The 22,583-nt window shown below is 41.3% G+C and overlaps 1 long non-coding RNA gene across 3 annotated transcripts in view; it reads right to left on the bottom strand.

Annotated features, from left to right (window-relative positions):
* LOC120323090 overlaps positions 1-22,583 on the bottom strand; it is a 36,305-nt gene that overhangs the window by 12,387 nt on the left and 1,335 nt on the right. Inside the window, exons 2-4 of one of the 3 annotated variants that reach the window (XR_005563234.1) lie at positions 22,385-22,466; positions 20,236-20,290; positions 6,911-7,148 (exon numbers count right to left, since the gene is read on the bottom strand). This is a non-coding gene — a long non-coding RNA (uncharacterized LOC120323090). Of the gene's footprint in view, positions 1-6,910; positions 7,149-17,236; positions 18,513-20,235; positions 20,291-22,384; positions 22,467-22,583 lie in introns of those variants that run through there. The other 2 variants (XR_005563233.1, XR_005563235.1) reach the window with 2 other exon arrangements.

Below are 22,583 nucleotides of genomic sequence, written 5' to 3'. Positions count from 1 at the left end.
TACTGCAGAGAGAGAGGTCTCAGAAAGCAAAAGATCTCCAGTATATTTTTGATACTTATATTATCCCAAGATGAGTCACCCTCCAGAAGTCCTCTCTCTTTCTGCTGAGTACAGAGGTAGTCAAAATGACAAATTCAAAATAGATGCCCACCCTTGCTTTTATGCAGTGTACATACTAAATTCTCTGCAGATGGACTGCAAAGAAACAGCATTACATAGATGCAGCTTTAAATCACAGTTAACTGTCATGAATGAGTGGTTTAGATGACTTAAAGGATCACCATCAGAGGTATTAGCAAAAGGAGGTTTAATATAAATTGGCAAAAGCATGACTTAAAGGTTGGTGGCAAGTTTCACTCTATTACTTCCTACATAGATGAAGCACACAAAGGGAAATCATATTAGAATCTATCTAGAATTATTTACATGGAGACCAGGGACAAAAAAGGGTAAGGGTGCAAAGGAGTGAGGGGGATTCTCTCACAAAGTCACAAGGCTCAGAGTGGACTCCTTACTTTCTAAATTCCTGATGGAGACGAGGTTCAACTGAGTCCAAACTTCGCCTCAGACTTGGTCAACAGGTTATATCTGAAGGGCTTAACAGCCCTTAATCATTGACTAATCTAACACTTAAGGAATGATACAATAGGATTCACTACAAGCACAGCAGTAACTTAACTATAGATCTGAGACTACAACATTCACACTACACTTGCTAAAGGGTATTTAAATCAGTTAACACATGCAAACACAGTATTTACACAGGTACCTGTTAAAAATCCTCCTCAAGTTTGGTGAAACACATCAAATGACTTGGCATTTCTCAGTGGGTAAGGGTTGAGCCTCGAGGAGTTGGGGATGGGTATCAATCCAGGCCTCATCATCAGCTTTCAGCAACGTTCCTCCAAGTATCTTGAGAGTTGGTGAGCTCCGAGAGGCATCCCACACACAGGGAGATGCTGCAGCCCTCACTTAGGACCACAGTTTATAGGGTCACAAAAGGTTTGGCTTTAGTCATCTGTCATTCTCCATCCTGGACACAATTCCCATCCAAGATGGTAATTACTGAATTTTCCTCAGTAACAATAATATTGTTCCACTTGGGCTATGATTCAGACAAAATAATGTTCCAAGGCTATTTGTTAGAAAACAGAAGTTTCTAAGGCAACAGAAGTTCCTGGGAACAGACAGTGTTTCTGATAAGCGCAAGAGGACTTTAACTGCCCAAGGCTAAGCCCATTAATCAAGGCTGAGGCCTAACGAGAATTCATAAGTTGCAGGGCGGCCCAGGAAGGAGGGGGGATGCACCACCACAGGTGAGACATTATTTCAGAAATTTAGGAAGCAAGCTGAGATTTTCTACTCCATATCAAATCCCAGGTCTCTGTCTTTTGCATTGTTATGATGAAGTTGAATGAAGTTTCACAGAATTTGGTGAGCACAATGAGTCTTTTCCAGGCTGTTCAGCTCAAGGTATTTCAGTTTCTTTTGTGGGTTTTTTTGGGAGGAGGTTAGGGTTGGAATTTCAGTAAGAGCCATCATCACCAAAAGCCCAGACCACAAGTGAGGCCATAAATATGGTTTTGCAGCTGGTCATCATATTTAAGAAGGATACAGAAAAATTGGAGAGCATAACAAGTATAATCAAAGATCCAACATTAAAAATATATAATAAAGTGGTGTTGTTTAGCTTAATAAAGGGAAGACTGGAAGGGAAGGGTTGGAACCTGACGATTTTCAAAAACCATCACAGAGGAAAAAGCAATGATCACAGCAAGGAAAATTTCAGGGTAGACATCAGGAAAAACATTCTCAGAGTAAAGAAGTGCCTGGGGAAACTTGCCAAGTTTTTATTACTGGAGCTTATTAAAACCAAGATAAATGTCTATCAGGAATGACTTAGGCATAGGTGCTCTGTCCTAGGGAAATATAAATAGAACAAATACAACCTTCCTGTATAGGTCTTTCATTATCTGAATTATTTTTTAAGAAATTTATTTTATTTCACTGTTTCTTATGGCTTTCTTATAAGAAATGGGCTGACTGGAACCTCATGAAGTTCAAAAAAGGCAAGTGCAAAGTCCTGCACCTGGGGAAGAACAACCCCAGGCACCAGTACCTGCTGGGGTCACCCATCTGGGAAGCTGCTTTGAAAAAAGAACCTGAGTGTCCTAGTGGACATGAAGTTGATCATGAGCCAGCAGTATGTCCATGCCATAAAAGTGGCTCCCATTATCCTGATCTGCATTAGGAGGAATGCTGCCAGTAGGAAGAGGGGGGTAATCCTTCCCCTCTACTTGGCACTAGTGGGGCCACACCTGAAGTACTGTCTCTATTCTGGGCTACCCAGTACATGAGAGAGATGGACATACTGGAGAGTGTGGCACTATACCTGATGAGAAACTTGTTTAAACATGTCTTAAAATGGCTCTTTGTGGTCCCTTTGCAAACACGTGTTTCTTCTTCCCAACACCCCCCCACAGCAACTGTTATCTCCCATGCAGGAGTGTCCTGGGAAAGGTGTCCTGAGGTGTCCCATTGGTCCTTTGTTTAACCCCTTCCTATTGGCTGTTGACCCTTTACCTGATGGTTTTTTCTGTGTGACCCTGAAGTGATTGGTTCCCCTTTGACCCTCCTAAAAGCCTTATAAACCCCTTCCCAACAATAAACTCTCTCTTGCCTCCTCTCCACGCCGGTGTGCTGTCTCTGTGCCTGCCATGGAGCCACGTGGGTGGTGGGGGGAGGGGAGGGCACCTCTCCCCTCCAGGCTCGGGGCCTGAAAAACCCTGTTTCTGGAGTCCCCCTTCCCCGTCCCACAAGACGTCGGAAATGGTTCTTCAGACGGAGAAGGAACTAGAGCTGGGCTCCCCCACGTCGTGGATGGGGAAAGGGAAACCCATTTCTGGTGCCCCGTGTGAGGAAACGAATCTTGCTGAACTCTTCTATGAAGATAGGTGGATTCCTAAAGCACAGATGCGACATCTGTGTTCCCCGGCACCCCGAAGTCTCCCCCATCCCCCTCAATTCGCCGTAATTGGGCCACGTGGTGAGGCCACGATTGTTTGAACTCTTCTGTGAAGATAAAAGCAATCCCAAGCACAGACTGGGGCGAGGTCTGTGTCAACGACGAACCGGAGTCTAAGCGGCAAAAGATATTAGCAGGCTTGCATCACCACAAGAGAGCAGCCTGTTCGGAGTATCTTCAACCTTCCTGAGGACATTCAGGTAGGAGCAGACCCGGCATATCCCCTTTTAAGGAAACTTCGGCATACTCCCTAAACCTCTCCCCCTGTAAACCTGTAACTACAAGAAGCGTGCATGCCTCTTTAAGAGAGAAAAAGCAAGCTTAAAGAACATATGTAATTCCATCTGCAAGTCATCTAATAAGACTGCTTACTAACCTGAAAGATAGTTACCACGCCAGCATGGCGAAAAAAGGGTTAAAGCTGCTCGAAACAGCTCTGCAGCAATCCCCCTGCGCGGCTCCCGGCCGCCCGCCGTGCCGCTCGCGCCGCAGCCCCGACATCAGCTGCCTCTCCCCGCGCCGCCCGGCCCCGGGCCGGCCCCGCCGCGCCGCGGCTCCGGGGAAGCCCCAACATCAGCCAGCCCCGCTCCTACCTCGCTGCTGCAGCTCCCGCCGAGCCACCCGGGACGGACCCTGCCCCGCAACAGACCGGACCGGACACCCGCGGTGCCGCCGCCGCCCCGCCGAGACCCCGGCGCTGCTGGCAGCCCCGGCCCCTGCCGATCCCGCCTGCGCCCTGCTCCTGCTGCACACAGCAAGCCCCCGTCCCGCCATGCGGCCGCAGCAGCCACCGCCGCAGCCCCTCCGGACGCCGAGACTGCCTCCGAGAAACAGAAGAAAACAACCATTTGGACTCTAATGAAACTAAAATTAACAGCAATAAGTAGTTTGTTTGGTTCAGCAGTAAATTGAAAGTTGTGCCAGTGAAAAACTTGTTTCATCAATAAAACCATTTTTAAATTCTGTTTTATAGGGACACCCTCAGACACTAAGAGAATAGGGTAAATTTAAAATCCATATATCAATAAAAGACATATTCATCTTTAGGGAATAAAAAAGGTTGAGTTGTGGCACTATACCTGATGAGAAACTTGTTTAAACATGTCTTAAAATGGCTCTTTGTGGTCCCTTTGCAAACACGTGTTTCTTCTTCCCAGCACCCCCCCACAGCAACTGTTATCTCCCATGCAGGAATGTCCTGGGAAAGGTGTCCTGAGGCGTCCCATTGGTCCTTTGTTTAACCCCTTCCTATTGGCTGTTGACCCTTTACCTGATGGTTTTTTCTGTGTGACCCTGAACTCGTGATTGGTTCCCCTTTGACCCTCCTAAAAGCCTTATAAACCCCTTCCCAACAATAAACTCTCTCTTGCCTCCTCTCCACGCCCGGTGTGCTGTCTCTGTGCCTGCCATGGAGCCACGTGGGTGGTGGGGGGAGGGGAGGGCACCTCTCCCCTCCAGGCTCGGGGCCTGAAAAACCCTGTTTCTGGAGTCCCCCTTCCCCGTCCCACAAGACGTCGGAAATGGTTCTTCAGACGGAGAAGGAACTAGAGCTGGGCTCCCCCACGTCGTGGATGGGGAAAGGGAAACCCATTTGGAGAGAGACCAGCATAGGGCCTTGAAAATGATCGAGGGACTGGAGCATCTTTCATGTGAGGAAAGACTGGGCGAGTTGGGACTGTTCAGCCTGGATAAGAAAAAGCTCAGGAGGATCTTACAAATGCATATAAATACCTGAAGGGAGGACAGAGCCAGGTTCTTTTCAGGAGTGACAAGTGATGGGACCAGAGGAATTGTGGGCACAAACTGAAAAACAGGAGGTCCCTTCAGGATGCATCAGGAAACAGTATTTCACTCTGAGGGTGAGTGAGTGCTGGCACAGGTTGCTCAGCCATACTGTAATCCTGTAATCAATGGGGGCAGTAAGCAGACCCACAGAACAATTCTGAATGTTTCTGGAATTGCTCTTCTCCCATACGTCTATCTTTTCCTGACACCCGTACAAAGAGTACCCAGGTTAGGGCAGGAGTACCACGTTTTGGGCAGGAGGGGATAAATCTGGGTCAAGGGCTGAAAAACACGGATAGCAGACAGCTCCTTGGAGGCAAGGTCCCTGCTTAGCTTCCACTGACCTCCCTTGGAATTAGTGGTGTTTATCAGCCCACTGAATAAAGGTTGTTTTGTTTTTTTTTCCTGACAGAATTTAAGCTTCTCCATAAAGAGGTGTAAAACACAGCCTCTCAGATCATTAAAATTATGGTCTTTACTTCTCTAGCATATGGCAGAGAAGAAAATCCTAAAGTAAATGATTGAACATTGTGTTATAATCCTCATAATGTTTAAGTAAGGCAAAGACTGTCTCACACAAGCTTCATTTTTACCAGTCCTCAGTTTACTTAAACATTAGGGAGGCTATAACAAAACCTTCATTCACTGACACTATGAAACATAACAAAAAGGAGATTGCCAATGAAATAACTGTACTGGGATGCTTGTAATACCTTTGTGCATTTCTGTAATCTTTTTGGTCTTTTTCCAATTGATATTTACATTTGATAATCTGAATCTTCTTTAACCAAATACATAAACTCTGTTTTAAACCTTTTATCAGAAGCAAGAGTCAAAGCAAGAGTTAATGTTAAAAAAGAGATTTTCAGATTTCGTATTTTTCGTTCTGTTTTGTTATACTGAAAATCAAACTTTCCTAACTGATTTGAACAATCCCATCCAAGTTAAGCTTACCTACACCGCTTTCCTAATTCCACTGCCTGCAGAATAATGTCTTTGTTTTAATCTATCATATAAATGCAAATAATTGATTTTTTTTTCTTTACAGGCATGCCACAATCTGCCCTTACTTCCTTAAACTATTTCTAATGCATTTACTGGTCTTTAAAGTGATGTAAGTATCTCATTTCAGATGTCAAAGAGCCTTCTTTACATCTAATGATTGTGAAAAGACAGTTAGTATTGTTAATTATTACATTTAGTGGGTGGTGTCTAAGTGATGAACAAGAATATGTGCTTTGGAAACACAAGGAGGTTACCAAGGAAGATTGATATAACCTGAAGTTATCAAATATCAGTATACGGACATGAAAATAAACAGCAGAAAATTATTGTGACTGCAAGATAAAATAACCAAGTTCTAAGTCTAACATAACAACCAAAAAAAATCTTTTCTATATTCTACACATGAAATTTCAAGATAATCAATACTCTTAGTGCCACAGCATCTCCCCACACAACATTTCTTCTCTGTGGTGACCAGTGACAGGACCCGAGGGAATGGCCTGAAATTGCGCCAGTGGAGGTTTAGGTTGGATATTAGAAAAAGATTCTTCACCAGGTGGTTGGGCAGTGGAACAGGCTCCCCAGGGAAGTGGATACCACCAAGACTGACAGAGTTCAAGAAATGTTTGGATGACACTCTAAGGCACATGGTGAGACTCTTGGGGATGGTCCTGTGCAGGGCCAGGAGTTGGACTTGATGACCCTTGTGGGTCCCTTCCAACAGGGCATATTCTATGATTCTCTTTTACTCTCTTTTAAAAGACTTACCATTGCCATTGGCTATAAAAGCCAGCCAAATGAAGTGCTTCATTATATGTGTCTTAATTAAGCTAGGAAGAACATTTAATAGATATTTTTTAATTTTTTAATTTTCTCCTGCCATGCTACAATAAAAATACACTCTTTAATCTACCAGTCACCTTTTTAAAACATCATAAAATGACAAAGAGATATATTGGGCTCTTGACCCTTGCCATTTGGATAGTACATTTCTTTTTTTTTTTCTTCTTTCAGGGGTGAGGAGATATTCAGTATAACATTTGTTAAGTTGCCCATTTAAAAGTCTTTCCTGAAGAATAGATTTTTGAGATTTTATTTATGGAGCTTAATATGTCTTTGCTTTACTACGAAAGGCTGTACTGCAGCAAACTCTGAAAGGCAAACCTGAAGGCAGATTAGTTATCCCAACTGTTCAGACTTTCCAAACCAACACTGGCACTTAACTATGGGGGTGCACAGCTGGTCTGTTGGCTCCCTAGCCTCCTTGGATGAAGATATCGACCCGGCAAACTTTCAAGTGTATCCTTGAGATAAAGAAGTCATGTATGCAGCCCTAAAGAAGGAACAAAGAGAAACTGTAAAGTAATTAAGTCCAGGATGTGGGAACCACAGAATAGCCTTGAACATTGCCAAGTGTATCAAGCATAGAAGGTAGCCAATAAAAACGCTGTTGCTTGCTTGCCTAAATAAGGTTGCTATTTGCTGCTAAGAAAGAATATAAAAAGGAAATGAGAATAATAAAGTCAGACGTGTATTCTGCTCTGAATTAGACTGCTTGTGTCTTTCTTGACCATCACAACAACTCAACAGCGACACTTAATGAGTTTCATTAGCCTTTCTAGGAGGAGGAAAGCTTGAAAAGCAATCCAGTAAGAAAACCAAAACCCTCAGTACACTCTGGGAGCAAGAGTGTATGGAATGGAGGGGGGAACAAACACAAGGCTTTTATTTTATCACCAGATCCCCATAGGACAGATACTTCTTGCATGCTGTGTCATAAGACAGGAGTTTAGTGTAACAATGGGGTCTCAGAATACAGCCTGAGCTCAAAAACAGGTTCTTTCCACTTTCTGACAGCAGAAGGTAGCCAATAAGCAAAACGCTGTTGCTTGCAGTGTTGCCTAATCTGGATAAGGTTGCTATTTGCTGCTAAGAAAGAATATAAAAAGGAAATGAGAATAATAAAGTCAGACGTGTATTCTGCTCTGAACTAGACTGCTTGTGTCTTTCTTGACCGTCACAACAACTCAACAGCGACACTTAATGAGTTTCATTAGCCTTTCTAGGAGGAGGAAAGCTTGAAAAGCAATCCAGTAAGAAAACCAAAACCCTCAGTACACTCTGGGAGCAAGAGTGTATGGAATGGAGGGGGGAACAAACACAAGGCTTTTATTTTATCACCAGATCCCCATAGGACAGATACTTCTTGCATGCTGTGTCATAAGACAGGAGTTTAGTGTAACAATGGGGTCTCAGAATACAGCCTGAGCTCAAAAACAGGTTCTTTCCACTTTCTGACAGCAGAATTTACAAGAGTGAATGTGCCAGTAGTGGAGATAAGCAATATCATCTGGGTGCTGTGCTCCTGTGGACTTAGGAACAGTTAAGAAGCACAGTGTATCCACAAAAGAACAATATTGTTAAGAGGAATAGACTTGGAATCTGGATCTGCTGATACTCTTGTTTACAAACCCTCACGTTCTCAAAATAAAGAAATCTCATCTCTAATCTAGAAGAATAACCATATGCTTGTCTAAATACAATTTCTAACCCAACTGATATCAGAGTAGGGATTACTTTTTCAGCCCACATTATTTTTACAAGTCAGTCATTGGTGGTTTTCCACATATTAGTTACAGCCTCCTCTGAAGCTATGGCCTGCTTATTTAGAAGCAGCTCAGTGATTCATTGTGCTGCTAGGAAGTGAAGTGTGAGCTGTATCAATTTCAACAGAGTTGTTGGCAGAGAAACTCAAACCCTTTGCTGACAGGAGCTATAGACAACACCCTTGTGCAAGGCAAGCTGCAGTTACTGGGCCTCCCAGTGAACAGCTATGCAGTAATTTCATCCTCTTTTCAGAGACATTTTAGTTGACATTAATTTTATCAGTGTCTATTTTCCATGGAAAGTTTAAGTTATATAGCTGACTCCAGCAGGCATGAGCTTTCCTGAGATTTATAGTGATCTGCTGTCCTGGTTTTGGCTGAGATAGAGTTAATTTTTTTCATAGTGTGTGGCTATAATGGCCAGTCTTCGCGAGCGAAGATTTTGGGAAAGGTCATTAACCCTTCCAGCCTGCGCAGTGGATTTTTAGGTGAGACACAGTGTGCGCTGAACTGAGCCCACCCTTTAGTCCTGAGGTTCATCTACCGGGGCCGAGCAAAGCTTGGACAGTGGCAGTGAGGTCCCCAGGATGTAGGTTTGTTTAGAGTGACCTTCTCTTAGGTGGATTGCCTACCAAGGCTGACGAGCTCCACCTGCCCAGGGGGCCGGGAATTGAACCCGGGTCACAGAGGTGAGAGTCAGGCACTCTAACCACTAGACCACCAGAGGCCCCAGTGTGTGGCTATATTATTATAATATAATGATACTCAACTCGGCTTGTTGATGGCGTGCAGCCAAATCTGTTTATTTCAAAGAAAAGTCCTCCTTTTAACCCCTCCAGAGGACATGTGCCTGCCTGGCCAATGGCAGCATAGCACACACTGCACTGTCCGTCTAGGACTCCAACTCCCATGATGCGCCCTTGCATCCCTTGGGACCCGTCCGCTACACCTCCCCCACTCTAAATATTTAAGGCGAATCACGAAAACAGTGCAACAACAACAGTGCAAATAACAGAACAATACCTCATACAACTACTATAGCATCGCGGTGACCCAGCACACTGCTTACTCTGGTTTCTTAACAGCTTATATATCTGTTGAAAATGTTTTCTTTAACCTTTTTAAACTTGTTCATATTACCTTAAACCTTTTTTTTCCTAAGGGGTATAGTGTAACTTGGAAAAACAGTTTTATTAACCTAAGGGCCTTGGCCCAACTGTGTAGTACCTTTAAACTTATAACCTTTATTAATCTCAGGGTTTATACAAACTGGGAAATTCAACTTTATTTCAAAAACAAGCTAAATGTAGTAAACTAAATTCTCTTAATGTGACCATGTGGCTGCGGTAGTGATACTCTTATAAGGTGTTTGGTGTTTAAGGTTCTTTATACGTTTACACAACTCCTTTATTCAGTCACACACATTCACACTGATGGCCGTCACTCCACTCATCACACACACACTCATGGGTTTTGTATAGACTCTGCATTTTGCCACATTGGTCATCTTCAATTGTAAACCTGAAATGTAAACATCATTACCAAATGGGAAACATAACTGTGTTTTTAAACTCTGCATTACTCTGGTTCTTGCTACTGTGGGGGTGTACCTAGGTAAGGTTTGACATATCTGGAAGGAACCCATTTCAGTTCTTTTCCTGTAGATACACATGCATAACCCCTCCCCCATGTCACAAGATCTACCAGTCCTGTCCACTGTCCCGAAATTAGATCCTTTATCATGACTGGTGTTTTGGGAGAGGAAAAAGCTTGAGGTCTGTGTTGCCTTTTGTGCCTGCTTTTTTCAGCACTATCACAATTTAAAAAATTTATGATGTATGTGGCTTTCCACAGATGCTCTTGTGGGGTACAGATGGATTCCCCCTTCTTTTGTTTAGCTAACATCTTTTAGGGTGCAATGTGCCCTTTCTACTATGGCCTGCCCCGTAGGTGAATGTGGAATGCCTGTAGTGTGAGAAATTCCCCAATTTGACAGGAAGATTTTTACCTTTTCTGATATGTACGCAGGTCCATTATCGGTTTTGATTTGTTTTGGGGTACCTCGTGTTGTAAAACAGCTGAGCCAGTGCCTTATCACATCTTTTGCCTTTTCCCCCATGTGTGCAGTGGCAGTGATGTATTTTGAGCGTGTGTCAACTGTGACGTACATATTTTAATGGCCCGAATTTAGGTATGTGTGTTACATCTGTTTGCCATATCTCATTTGCCATTAATCCTCTGGGGTTAACTCCTTCCTGAGATGGCATGAGAGTTATTTGTTGGCAATCTGGGCATGACATGACTATGTTTCGAGCTTGATTGAGTGTGATTGGAAATTGTCTCTTCAGTGAACACGCATTCTGATGAAAAAATGAATGAGACAATTTCACTTGCTCTAAGACTCTGGGCACAGTGTTAAACATAGCTGCTGCATCCGCCCCCTGGTTCCCCTCTGCTATGGGCCATGGCATTTCTGTGTATGATCTTATGTGCATGATGTAAAAGTCAAACTTCCTGTGGTTAACAAGGAACCAAGCAGAACACATTTCAAACAAGTGAGGATTCGCAACATCTCAAAGGAATGAACTTTTGAGATGGGATACTAAGCCTGCTGCATAACAAGAATCTGTGACATTAACAGGTTGCTCTGAAAACCTTTCCAAGGCAATACAGATAGCAGTCAGTTCCAGAACCTGTACAGAACCTTGGTTCATGGTTTGCACCTCTTGTTCCCATTGTCCTGTATCAGAGTTTACCCATGTCACTGCAGCTTTCCTGGTCCATCTAGATGCATCAGTAAAAACTGTGAGGTCTTTTACTGGTTCGTGTTTGCATCTGGTTGTGGCTTTTAAGGGTAAGTTACCCATTTCTGCCCAAAGCCTGTGTTTAGAGTAATGAACAGAAATGTCACCGTTGTAGCCTGCCAAGGCAGTCTGGAATCCTGCATCTTCAGCCAGCAGCCAGTCGAGGCTGTCCTTTGTCACCAGGATGTAGATGGTTGCAGGGTCCTGTCCGTCCAGCTCTTGTAGATGTCCTCTGCCTTTAATGACAAGCTTGGCAAACATTTCATTAGTGGTTCACAAAGTTTTAGGGGGTGAATGGGACAGAAACAGCCATTCTAGGACCCTCAGTGGACCCTTTTCAGTCTGATCCCACTGAAAAAAACCTGCAAATGGCTGGAACCTGCCAGGAACAAGAGCAAGGCAGATTTGCAGTTCAGGATTTCTCCTCCTGCCTTGTCTGTTCTTGATTGCCTTGGAGCATGTTTCTAATGCCTACTTTGCCTCTGCAGTCAGAAAACCTGCTAGACGTTAAGTCTGAGCTACCCTTTAACAGTTCAAACAGAGGGTGTAGCTCCCCTGTGGTTAAGCCCAAAATAGGCCTTAAACAACTGATGGCTCCTAGGAGTTTTCGCAGTTTCTTTAAAGTTAAGGTATCTTTTACCTCAAGCTGAAGTGGCTGGGGAGAGATCTCCTGCTGCATGATTCTCCATCCAAGGTAAGTTCAGGGCTGCCATCACGGCATTTTTTCTGGAGCGACTTGCAATCCTGCATCTTGGACAGCATTGGTTAGAGCAGTAACAACAGATTGCAAGTCAGTCTCTGTGGCCGTGGCAATTAAGATGTCATCCATGTAATGATAGATGATTGCTGAGGGAAAAAGCTTTCTGATGGGGTGAATAGCTTTTGCTACTACAGTTTGACATATTGTCGGACTGTTTCGCGTCCCTTGAGGAAGAACAAACCCAGTGGTATCTCTGCATGGGCTGTACATTGTTCAGAGCGGGGATAGAAAAGGCAAGCTGTGGAGTATCCTCAGGGTGCAGAAAGATGGTAAAAAAGCAGTCCTTTAAATCAATTACCATTAACGGCCATCCTGCTGGAAGCATAGCAGGTGAAGGAAGTCCAGGTTGAAATGCCCCCATGGGTTCTATTACTGAGTTAACTGCTCTTAAGTCCTGCAACATTCTCCACTTTCCAGTTTTTTGGGGATACAAAACACGGGAGTATTCCAGGGACTGTTTGTTGGAGCAATATGTCCTGCTGCAAGATGTTCTTTTGCAAGCTCCCTTAGATGGGCAAGCCGTTCCTGTTTTATGGGCCATTGATCAATCCATATAGACTCATCACTTTTCCAGACTCGTTTAATTTGTCCTTGGAACGGCTGTTCAATGGCCCCTACTGAAAAACCTGGCATGCGCTGCCGGCTCGGCTCCCGCTCCCGCTGCGGCGGCTCGGCAGCTCCTTCACCGTCGATCCATCTTCTCTTCATCTTTTTTTCTTCTCCTGGATCAGTGCACTTTCTTATGTTTTTTGAGCTCGGTTTAATCTTGATCTCTCAGCCACGTGCTGAGATCGGACGCTTTTGAGATGTCTAAATTTTTTTTGGTTAAAGACCCCCGAGTTTTGAAACAAACTCGTTCCCGGACCCTACCGAGATGCCTTGGTGCAGGCTGTTAGAATTAATTCCTAATGTAGGTTCTGCCCCACGTGGGGTGCGCCACATGTGGCTATATTAATGTAATATAATGATAGTCGACTCAGCTTGTTGATGGCGTGCAGCCAAATCTGTTTATTTCAAAGAAAAGTCCTCCTTTTAATCCCTCCAGAGGACATGTGACTGCCTGGCCAATGGCAGCATAGCACACACTGCACATGTGCCTCTGTAGGCCATCTAGGACTCCAACTCCCATGATGTGCCCTTGCATCCCTTGGGACCCATCTGCTACAATAGTGGCTAATATGGAGCTATGTTTTGGATTTGTGCTGAACACGGGGCTAATAACAGAGGGATGGTTTTGGTTTTGCTGAGCAGCACTTGCACAGCATCAAGGCCTGTTCTGCTCCTCATACTGCCCTGCCAGCAAGGAAGGCGGGGGGTGCACAAGGAGCTGGGAGGGGACACAATCAGGACAGCTGACCCCAACTGACCAAAGGGATATTCCATACCATATGGTGCCATGCTTAGCATATAAATCCGGGGGGAAAAGGAGGAAGGGGGGGACATTCAGAGTTATGGTGTTTGTATTTCAAAGCCACTGTTACACACACTTTCCTGGAGATGGCTGAACACCTGCCCATGGAAAGTGGTAAATGAATTCCTTGTTTTGCTTTGCTTGTGTGTGTGGCTTCTGCTTTCCCTATTAAATTGTCTTTATCTCAACTCATGAGTTTTTTCACTTTCACCTCTCTGATTCTCTCCCCCATCCCACTGGTGGGGGAGTGAGTGAGCAGCTGCCTGTGGCTGAGTTGCCAGCTGGAGCTAAGCCACATCTGGCAATGCACATGAACATCTCTAATGAACACTGAGGTAAGACCTCTAACACTGTCTCAGCTGTACCCACACATACATTATAAATAAACAGCGTAAGAACGTGAAAGAGAAAACAGGAAAAATAAGTCTTTGAGTTGATATTCAGAAGCAAGTTATGGTTTCATGGGTTTCAGGCTTTTATTTTTCCTTTTCACTGTGATTTCTGATTTCTTGGACAGATATTTCCAAAAGGACTAAAAGACCTGCTTTACTCATAGACCTCATATCTTCTATATATTTCTACTTCTATATATTTCTACTTTATATATATATATATATATATATATAAAAATTATTTTGAGTATTTTCCTAAAATCAGATAGATATATTCTCAGTCCTAATCCAATATAAAATCTAAATGCATCACAACAGTCCAGAAAAAAACCCAAGAAGTAATACAGGTAAAAAAGGATAAAAGTTTGAGATGAAAAAAAAAGTCTCCCATAAATTGTTTGTAAGAAATAAAGAACAAAGAAGAATATCGGTGGAGGGGCACGGACAGACTGCTCACAGACCAATTTGATCGGCAAAATGTCAGATTTCTTACAAGAAGAACACACTTTATATACTGCTTATTACACCCAGACGCGTGATTCTTCTTCACACAGCATTGGATACCTAAGGAAAACATACTTTGTTTTCCACTGCTAATTGGACCACAATAGGTTCCATATGAGCTGAGGGCACATGTTCACCCTCTTGAAATTCCACCTTAACTTTGGCAGGGAGCCTTCTTTGTTCTAACTTCAAAGGCTGAAGCCATATTAGCTATGCAGTTCTTTTACTGTCTGCACCCAGCCATGCCAAGGCAAGGCTCACAGAAATGCAAAGGAAATTGTTCACGCACAGTCTCCATTCTCCCAACAGAAGAATCCTCCAAAAGAAGCATCTTGCAGCTGTGTTCCCAGCAGCCTGATCCCAGCTTACACAGCTGCCTTGCACCAGAGCTGGCCTCCAGCTGGTCCCTAAGCTGGGTGAGAGGTTGCGTAGCCTGGAGGGTACCACACATGGGGCTTTGCTTCTTGGACCTTTACCTTTCATCTTCGTTTTCCATTCAAACCTTTCTATGATCAAGGTCACAAACAAACTTCAGTGTTTGCCTAATCTTACACAGAAAATGATCCAGAGCTACACTGAGAGCAAGACTCCCCAGTCTGGATTGGCAGGAGCTAGCACAGTGTGATGGCTGAAACAGGCAAGCACAAATGCCATGGAAAAGGTGTACCTAAAACATTTTCTCCCACATGGGTCTATTTTAATGGCTTTAGGCACCAAAACTAATTCCCATTTTAAAATGTCATCTTTTAAGCAGGATTCAAAAAATCAGCTGCCTTCAGAGAAGGTCTTTCACAATAAAGGTCAAATTTTTGAGCACTCAACCCAGGACCTGGGAAACCCTGGATTCCAGTCATATGGCAGCTGGACAAGGTTTGAACTCACAACATCTAACTGTCTTAGCATCCTTATGAGTGTTTTTTTTATAGCCCCTTTTGAATATCCACTACTGAGGACAGGAAGGGAGTAGATGAAACAAAGATAGTGGCACGTAGTAGTGTAGACCTTGGATTCTAATTACCTATCTACCTATGTATTTTCTTTCATTTTCTGAGGTGATGTGTATTCCTGGAGGACTATAAAATGATTTCAAAGACTAAAAGCAGCAGTGGATGTGCTGCCTCCAAACTAGCCCACAGCAAAATGCAGACACTTGGACTGGCTAAGTTCCATAGAAAACAATGGCTTCTGTCCTGTTTTCATGGCAATCTGACAGCGGCTCTGATGGCCTTGTGCTGTTGCTGCAGGGCAGAGGGTACAGCATTCTGGATACGGCCCTTCTTTTCCTAAGCTCAGCTAGTAATCCTCAAAACGGAAGACAATATGGCCCAACAAATGGGTGCTGGCTCTGTCACCCAAAACCTTTGTTGGATAATAGACCTGCCTGGCCTCAGGGGACCCTGCCCCTGGCTGCTACCCAGTGGAGGACATAAAGGGTACTGTCCCACCACAGCACCAGCTATGCTTTGTGTTTTGGGTGAAGATGAGGTCTGTGATGCAAAACTCTACCCGTCTGCCTTATTCTATGGGATGTTGATGGTCCTTAACTAGCCCTGCATGGCTGAAACTCTGCCAGCTTCACTGGCAGCAGGCACAGCAAGGGCAAATTAGAAGCCAAGGGGCAGTGATGGGCATGGCCCCTTTATACAGAATATGGTGATAGAGTCAGGAGGCAAATGCCAATCAGGTGATAAAGAAACAGAAAATATGCTAAAAACTTACATGGTACAAGGGTGAAAAGGGTGAAGAGTTAAGCTCTCGTACCACAGCCCACTCTTTTCATCACATTATATGAACTGTCTGCCTTCAAGGACAGTAAGACAAGGACAGTAAGCACCATGTGCCCTTGCAGTCATCATCTGGTGAGCTTCCAACCTCATATAAAGCACAAGGCAGCATCTTGGCAGTTCTTTATGCTTACTTGCCCAGTGCTTAGAGTTATAATTTGGAAAACTGAAATCTAGTTCACATTCCTCTTCTGATTGATTTAACTCATATCTTAACTCAGTGTGTCCTTCCAGGATATTGATAAAAACATGATTCCAATTACCAAAGGACATCTTACCTCAATTAATGCATTCCCACAGCAAATTATTTCCTTATGAAAATTCATTTTTATTAAACATATACATGAACTTCAATATACATAAATTTCCCTCCAAGCTCCTCATGTTGTATAAACACAAACACAAAAATTCTTAAGAAATCTGCAGTTACTTGAAAGCAAATGTACAAAACCCCAGCATTATGGAGTAGGCACTGGGATGTAAGAATCAACTTCTTTAATCAAATAACTTGTATTTCTTACTCTTTTCATCAGTTATTTAAAACAAGCCTATAGCATTTTAAGGTATAGTACACAATACCTTAAGAACAACAGAAATAACTATGTAGGCATAGAAAGATTCATCACTACTCTCAGGAGTGTATATTTATTAACTTATTATTAAATTATTTATTTTCTATTAATATATACACTCAGTTTATTTCAGTGTGAATTAAAGAAAAATTCTACAGATTTCAAAGTAAATTCATCTATTATCTTTGTGATGGTTTTCTTGACAATTATGCCTGAGAGTTTTCTGATTGCTCTAATGTGAAATATCCGGCTTCAGTCTTGAGAGCACCCTTTTTGGCATCTCTGTTTATACTCAACAGTTTTATTGGTGTTTATGTGAAGAGAACATTTAGTGGAGTTCATTTTTTTAGAACAGATTCTGTTAAATTTTGCAAATATAGTTACGGAGGTATCTGGGATAACAGCTCATAATGTGGCAGTCCACATTTAAACTGCTTCCCAGCAGCAAGTGTCTGAAAAGACACCAATTAGCACGGAAGATTTGTAATGTGGAGAATTAATGCTTCCAAAAATAAAGATACAAAGATGCTGACTACTCAATACAGTAAATTTACACCTTCTGTCTAACAGAGTAGGTCTAAAATAAGGTCATATAGGTCTCACATAAGAAATTAACTTAATCCAGCAATAGTTTGGACACACATGATTAATTGTACACAAAGCGGGCTTTCCCAGTTTTACTAATGTGACAATTTTGAACAATTCCAGTCCCTGAAAAATTTCTCAAATAATAAAAATCTGGCTACCAGGTAAATACATTGCCTAGCTACAGGGATCCACATGTGTATGGGTTTTTTCTCTAATTCTTGCCACTGCAGGTTTCAAATGCTATTACACTGGTATGTGCATTTTACTGACCGCCAAGACTGGACCACAAAATACATACACAAGGTATTTCTCAAATGATCTATTTCCTATAAAGCCTTCAGTGACTCAAAAGAGAATTTGAAAAATGTGGGGGAAACTAAATGTTGATGAATGACAGTGTATCTATGAACAAAAGAAGCAAATTACTATCTTTGTAAAACCCACAGTTGCCTCTGAGAACACCCTCAACTATAACACTGCATTCTGGTGATTCCAGTTACTGAATGGCCTTGGCTTATCATTAGGAAGGTTTTGCATTTCACAGGAACATTTTCCTCTAATTTCACATAAGGATTAAAATACAGTTCTGCATGAACTCTGAACAGTGCTTACAAATGACACTGGATAGCAAGAAAAAGTCTTCACAGTCTAGATCTCTGGGTAGCTTTGTTTTAATTAATTGTATGTATTTTCATAACAAGTTCTCAAGACTAAAGCAATGGAAATGTCTTCTTTCCTCTGATATTCTCAGACCTTTTGACTTTACCCTATTGAACAGCAGGCTAATTTTACCACAGTAATGATTGCTGCTGCTATTTCCTCCCCCCCATTAGACATTTCAGTTTTAAGGAAACAGTTAATTGGAATCTTTTTGAATTCACAGGATTATTGTCACCTTCCTTGTATCTAATTTCCATTTTATCTGCTTAATTCTTCCCAGAAATGCTGTCAAAATTTTATTCACAAAATACACAGAAGTAAAAAAATGCACTTTTACAGAATATTTCAGTCAACATATGCACATGTACTGTAAGGTACACGTATATATATGTATGCATGTAAGTACATATACAGGTAACAGTTTCCTAGGTTACTTGGATTCTCCAACTTCACTGATTTCCAGGCAAGCTGTAAGTCCTCAGTATATCCAAAATCCACATAGCCTCTGTTGCATGGTTTTAGGTGAACTCTGGTGCCTATATGTAACACCATGAACTTATTTCTATCACTCCAAATTCTGGAAATTCAGATATAATGTTCCAATCAAGTACGCTGCCTAAAATAAAGTAAAAATAAGCTGACAGTTTGCTTGACCATAGCAAGCACTGTCTTCTCCAAACTACTTCAGATATGTCTGCATATCCTACAAAATTTAAATATAGGAATTAATTACTAATAAAAAAATATGACTGTCTAAACATTCTGATCATTAAGACAGTTCTCTTCAACTACCATCAGCAGCAAATTTTAATCAAGAAGAACCTTTGGTTTGTTTTCTTATCCCCAAATGATTTCTAGTTCTAGTGCTCCTCATTTCACCCCCTGGTCACTGAAATTTTGATTGGGAGATTCATCACATGGAGGATTGGCAAGCACTATTCAGAACCTGCTTTTCCAGGGGAATATGGTGCTAACAGCATAGCAAATATTTACTTTCAAACTCTATATTGCTAAGTTTGACTCAGTTCCTCCCTCCGTTGCTATCTCTTTGTACTTTTGCTGTCTGTCAACTTTAAATAAGCATTTTCTATGCTACCAGGAAATACTTTCTAGTAATTACCCAATTAAGGTTAATATCTTCATTTCCTTCTGGTTTGGTGGCAGACCTCTCTTTCTCAAACAGCCATTACTTTTCATTCCCTAGGTACGTATTTAAAGTAGCAAGAGCAGGAAAAGAAAAGCAAGTCTATTACTACCAACAACTCACCTAACGCCAATTTATCAGTAACTCTGAATATACACAACTTTAAACACTTTCAGCTTTTGCTTTGGGCAAGTGCATTTCCATATCAAGTAAGCTACAGCAAATACCAAACTGTGCATGATTCTTCATATAGCTGAATTACCTAATATAACTCAATTATCTAATATTTCGTGTTTCAATCCTGATAATGTCCTCAAATATTTCCATTTCATTTCTCTACATTTTTATTACTCAAAAACATACAGCACACAGATCAATTACTTTGATTTTTTAACAGTCTTTATAGAGTCAATAGAAACAACTGTATTTAGAAATTCTACTTTTTCATTGTACGACACACTGTTTGTACCTGATAATTCAACAACATCACTGAATATATTGGTTTAAATTAGCTGAAGTACTGCTGCCAGCAACTCATCTTGTTTTATTTACACCTAAGCAGAGAAACTATTGCCTTCAGCATGAGAAACTTCTTCAAAACTGTTGATGTCCCAAGGCTCCTTAACATCTACACATAGATCACATTTGATTTGGACATATTTAAAATTTATGTAACAATGCATTAATAACTGCAGTCTTAAAACATTAGCATGGTTAGAATTACAAAATAGCCACAAAAATGCTTCAATGCAACACATCTTACTTTTCTGACCTGGTTGACATAGCTCCAACCATGGGATTACAAAACGACAATGTCAGAATGTAGCATGCAATCATCAGCTTCAAAAAATACAAAAATAACACAGTAAAAAAATGATATTTTGATAAATTGGTGGAATATATGAAAATTAAAATAGGATACGATATATAAATGAAAAGTATGAAAAATAAAAGTAAATGGCAATGAAAAATGGTATGACTTCTAAGAATCTATTTTTGTCTGCTTTTTCATGTAGATGTTAAGCAAAATTTGATTATTTGTAGAATAAACTTACAGCATCAAAATGAAAGCAAATACTGATTAAAATATGGGACTTCGTACTTCACAGATAGGCTTAATGTAAATAAATAAATAAATATCTACTGACACTTTTACACTGTGGCACGCAATTGAATTTTTTTTTTTTATTCATACCTAAATGTTCCTGTGATTGAGTCGTATATTTTTTCTTCAACTTTCAGTAGAGGTTCTGTTCAAGGGAAAAAAAGAAAACATAAAACTGCTTTGAGAGGATACTATATTGGGTGTGACATGTAAGCTTGGAATCTAAGTAAAAGCTTGGGATATTTTATATTTTAGGCTACTCCGGTGATTCTTTACAGGCATTGTAAATTAGTTCTTCTAATAGAGAAGACATTACAGAAAATATAAAAAAAAAAGTGACAACAAATATGGTCAGAAGAAAATGGTATGGCAAAATCATAAATCTGCAAAGCTCCTAGTAATAGGAGAGGGAGAGAAAAAAGAATAATTATCAGTGGCAGCAGATTTGAGAGGCAAACCTTGACCTCCAACTCAAACATTTCAAAAAGTCCGGATGTTTTGCATCCATGAGTCCGAGTAGCTGAACTGTAGAGAAGTGTCTCTTGGCAAGTGTCAGCCTCATTTCTTTGTCAATCAGTGGAACACAGAGGAGAGAAAGCTGAGATGGGGAATCACTGCAAATCATTGCATGACTTGTTACGGCAACATCCACTGTCACCCCTGTAAATTTAGGAGCTTGTGGGAACCGGTGAGCTTAAGTCATCCACTCACTTGTGTCTCTGACCTTATACATTCTACTTCAGCTGTATGATCTCACTCTTAATGACTAACTACTGTGCAGTTCAGCTCCAAGGTACTCTATATGAGTAAATTCATTAAAATTCAGCTTTAGAAGGATTTAAGATAGTAAAAAATACACACATATTAATGAAAATATTTTCATCACATTAACAAAAATACGTGACTAAAAATCCAGCATGCAGCCTATTCTCACAGAAAACAAATGATATTAAGAAGTTGCTGTCTCTTTTTGTTGTTGGTTTGTTTTTTCAGGATTGCATTTGCTGAAATGCACACACTGAGTGGGAAAAACAGGGCATGCAGCGGATGCATTGAATTGGCTCACTGAGATGTTTCAGAACATAGTTGTGATTATGGAAGAAGCAGAAATTAGAGTTACTCTAATGGGACTCCTAAGGACTCTTGGTGAAAGATTATTTAACATTTTTATTGATTAATCAGTGATATTCATGTAAAGCTTGCTATTAACAAAGAGATGGCTTTAATAAAGGTTGGCAGTACTTTCCAGTTATACATCAATTTGATTTGCCTTGCAGGCAAACAAAATAATTACATTGTAGCTAGCTGCACTGTAGTACATCTGGTGAAAAAAGGATTCCGGCTACTTATGTTAAAAAATGCCTTGGAAAGCAGTAATCACAGCAGAATATACAGGAAACTGTCTGAATAGGAAACCTTGATGAAATGGTATGGCAAAAGGGATTAGCCTGACCTTTTGGGAGTTTGTAAGGGGAAGACAAACTAGAAGGTAGGAATTTGTCTCACCTTTGTACATCTACTACTATAACACTATGATTTGCTTGCTAATTTGGTGTATCTGCTTACAACATCAAAATACTTCAAAGTGTTCAAAAGTGTGTCACAGAAAGTGATCTAGATGCTGAAAAGTCAGCATTGTGGTAAGTGTCTTAGGGAGCTTGGGATATCTGGTTTGCTGAAGAGAAGTTTCACAGCTGATGTGTGCCCTGGTATCTGCCAATGGAAAAGATATCCAAGAATAGGTGCCAGCCAGTCTCCATGAAAAGATGTAGTAAGATCCAGTGACTGGAATTTTAATTTAGACAAATTTAAAAGAGATACAATTTTTTAGTTGGAAATAAGTCACATTGCTGGCTGATCCCATCACAAGTCATCAAATCATGTATAAGCTAAAGCCTTGAAATCTATGAATGTATCAGTTCCTCCATTTTTCTCTTTCACTTGTGGCACATGATAAGAATAGTTTCCTGAATATACCCAATATATCCAACATTATACCCAATCCGATATGCTGGAATGGTTTAGCCTCACTGAATTATTGGGCCTTGACAAAGAAATATCAGTGCATCGCCAATAGGACAGACAGGTCACAGCACATGTTCTAGCCTTACACTTCACAAAAGCATTACCCAATATATAAAATTTAAAGAACAGAAAATTAAAAACTAAAATTACTTAGAGCCATCACTAAGTTACTGACTAAATCAGGGCACTTAAGACAGGCTATATCTCCTCTAACCTTATACAGCTGTGGCCACAGGCTCCTTTTCCAGTCAACGGAGAGAAGGGGGAACAGTCTGCCTGGAATACTTGACATCTATCTGAAAGTGAGCAATATCATACAAATGTTTACAATGTAGGTCTTAGGTGAGATGAATTCCAGCCACACACCTCACATTTCTCATGGTAAAATCAGGGAAATATAATAAGCTACATTT

The sequence above is a fragment of the Pipra filicauda genome, unplaced genomic scaffold (genome assembly GCF_003945595.2).
Source record: "Pipra filicauda isolate LSUMZ 115617 unplaced genomic scaffold, ASM394559v2 scaffold195_size2193078_pilon, whole genome shotgun sequence".
Taxonomy (NCBI): Eukaryota; Metazoa; Chordata; class Aves; order Passeriformes; family Pipridae; genus Pipra; species Pipra filicauda.
Note: the sequence above shows the minus strand (reverse complement) of the source record. Positions and strands in the feature narration are given on the sequence as shown.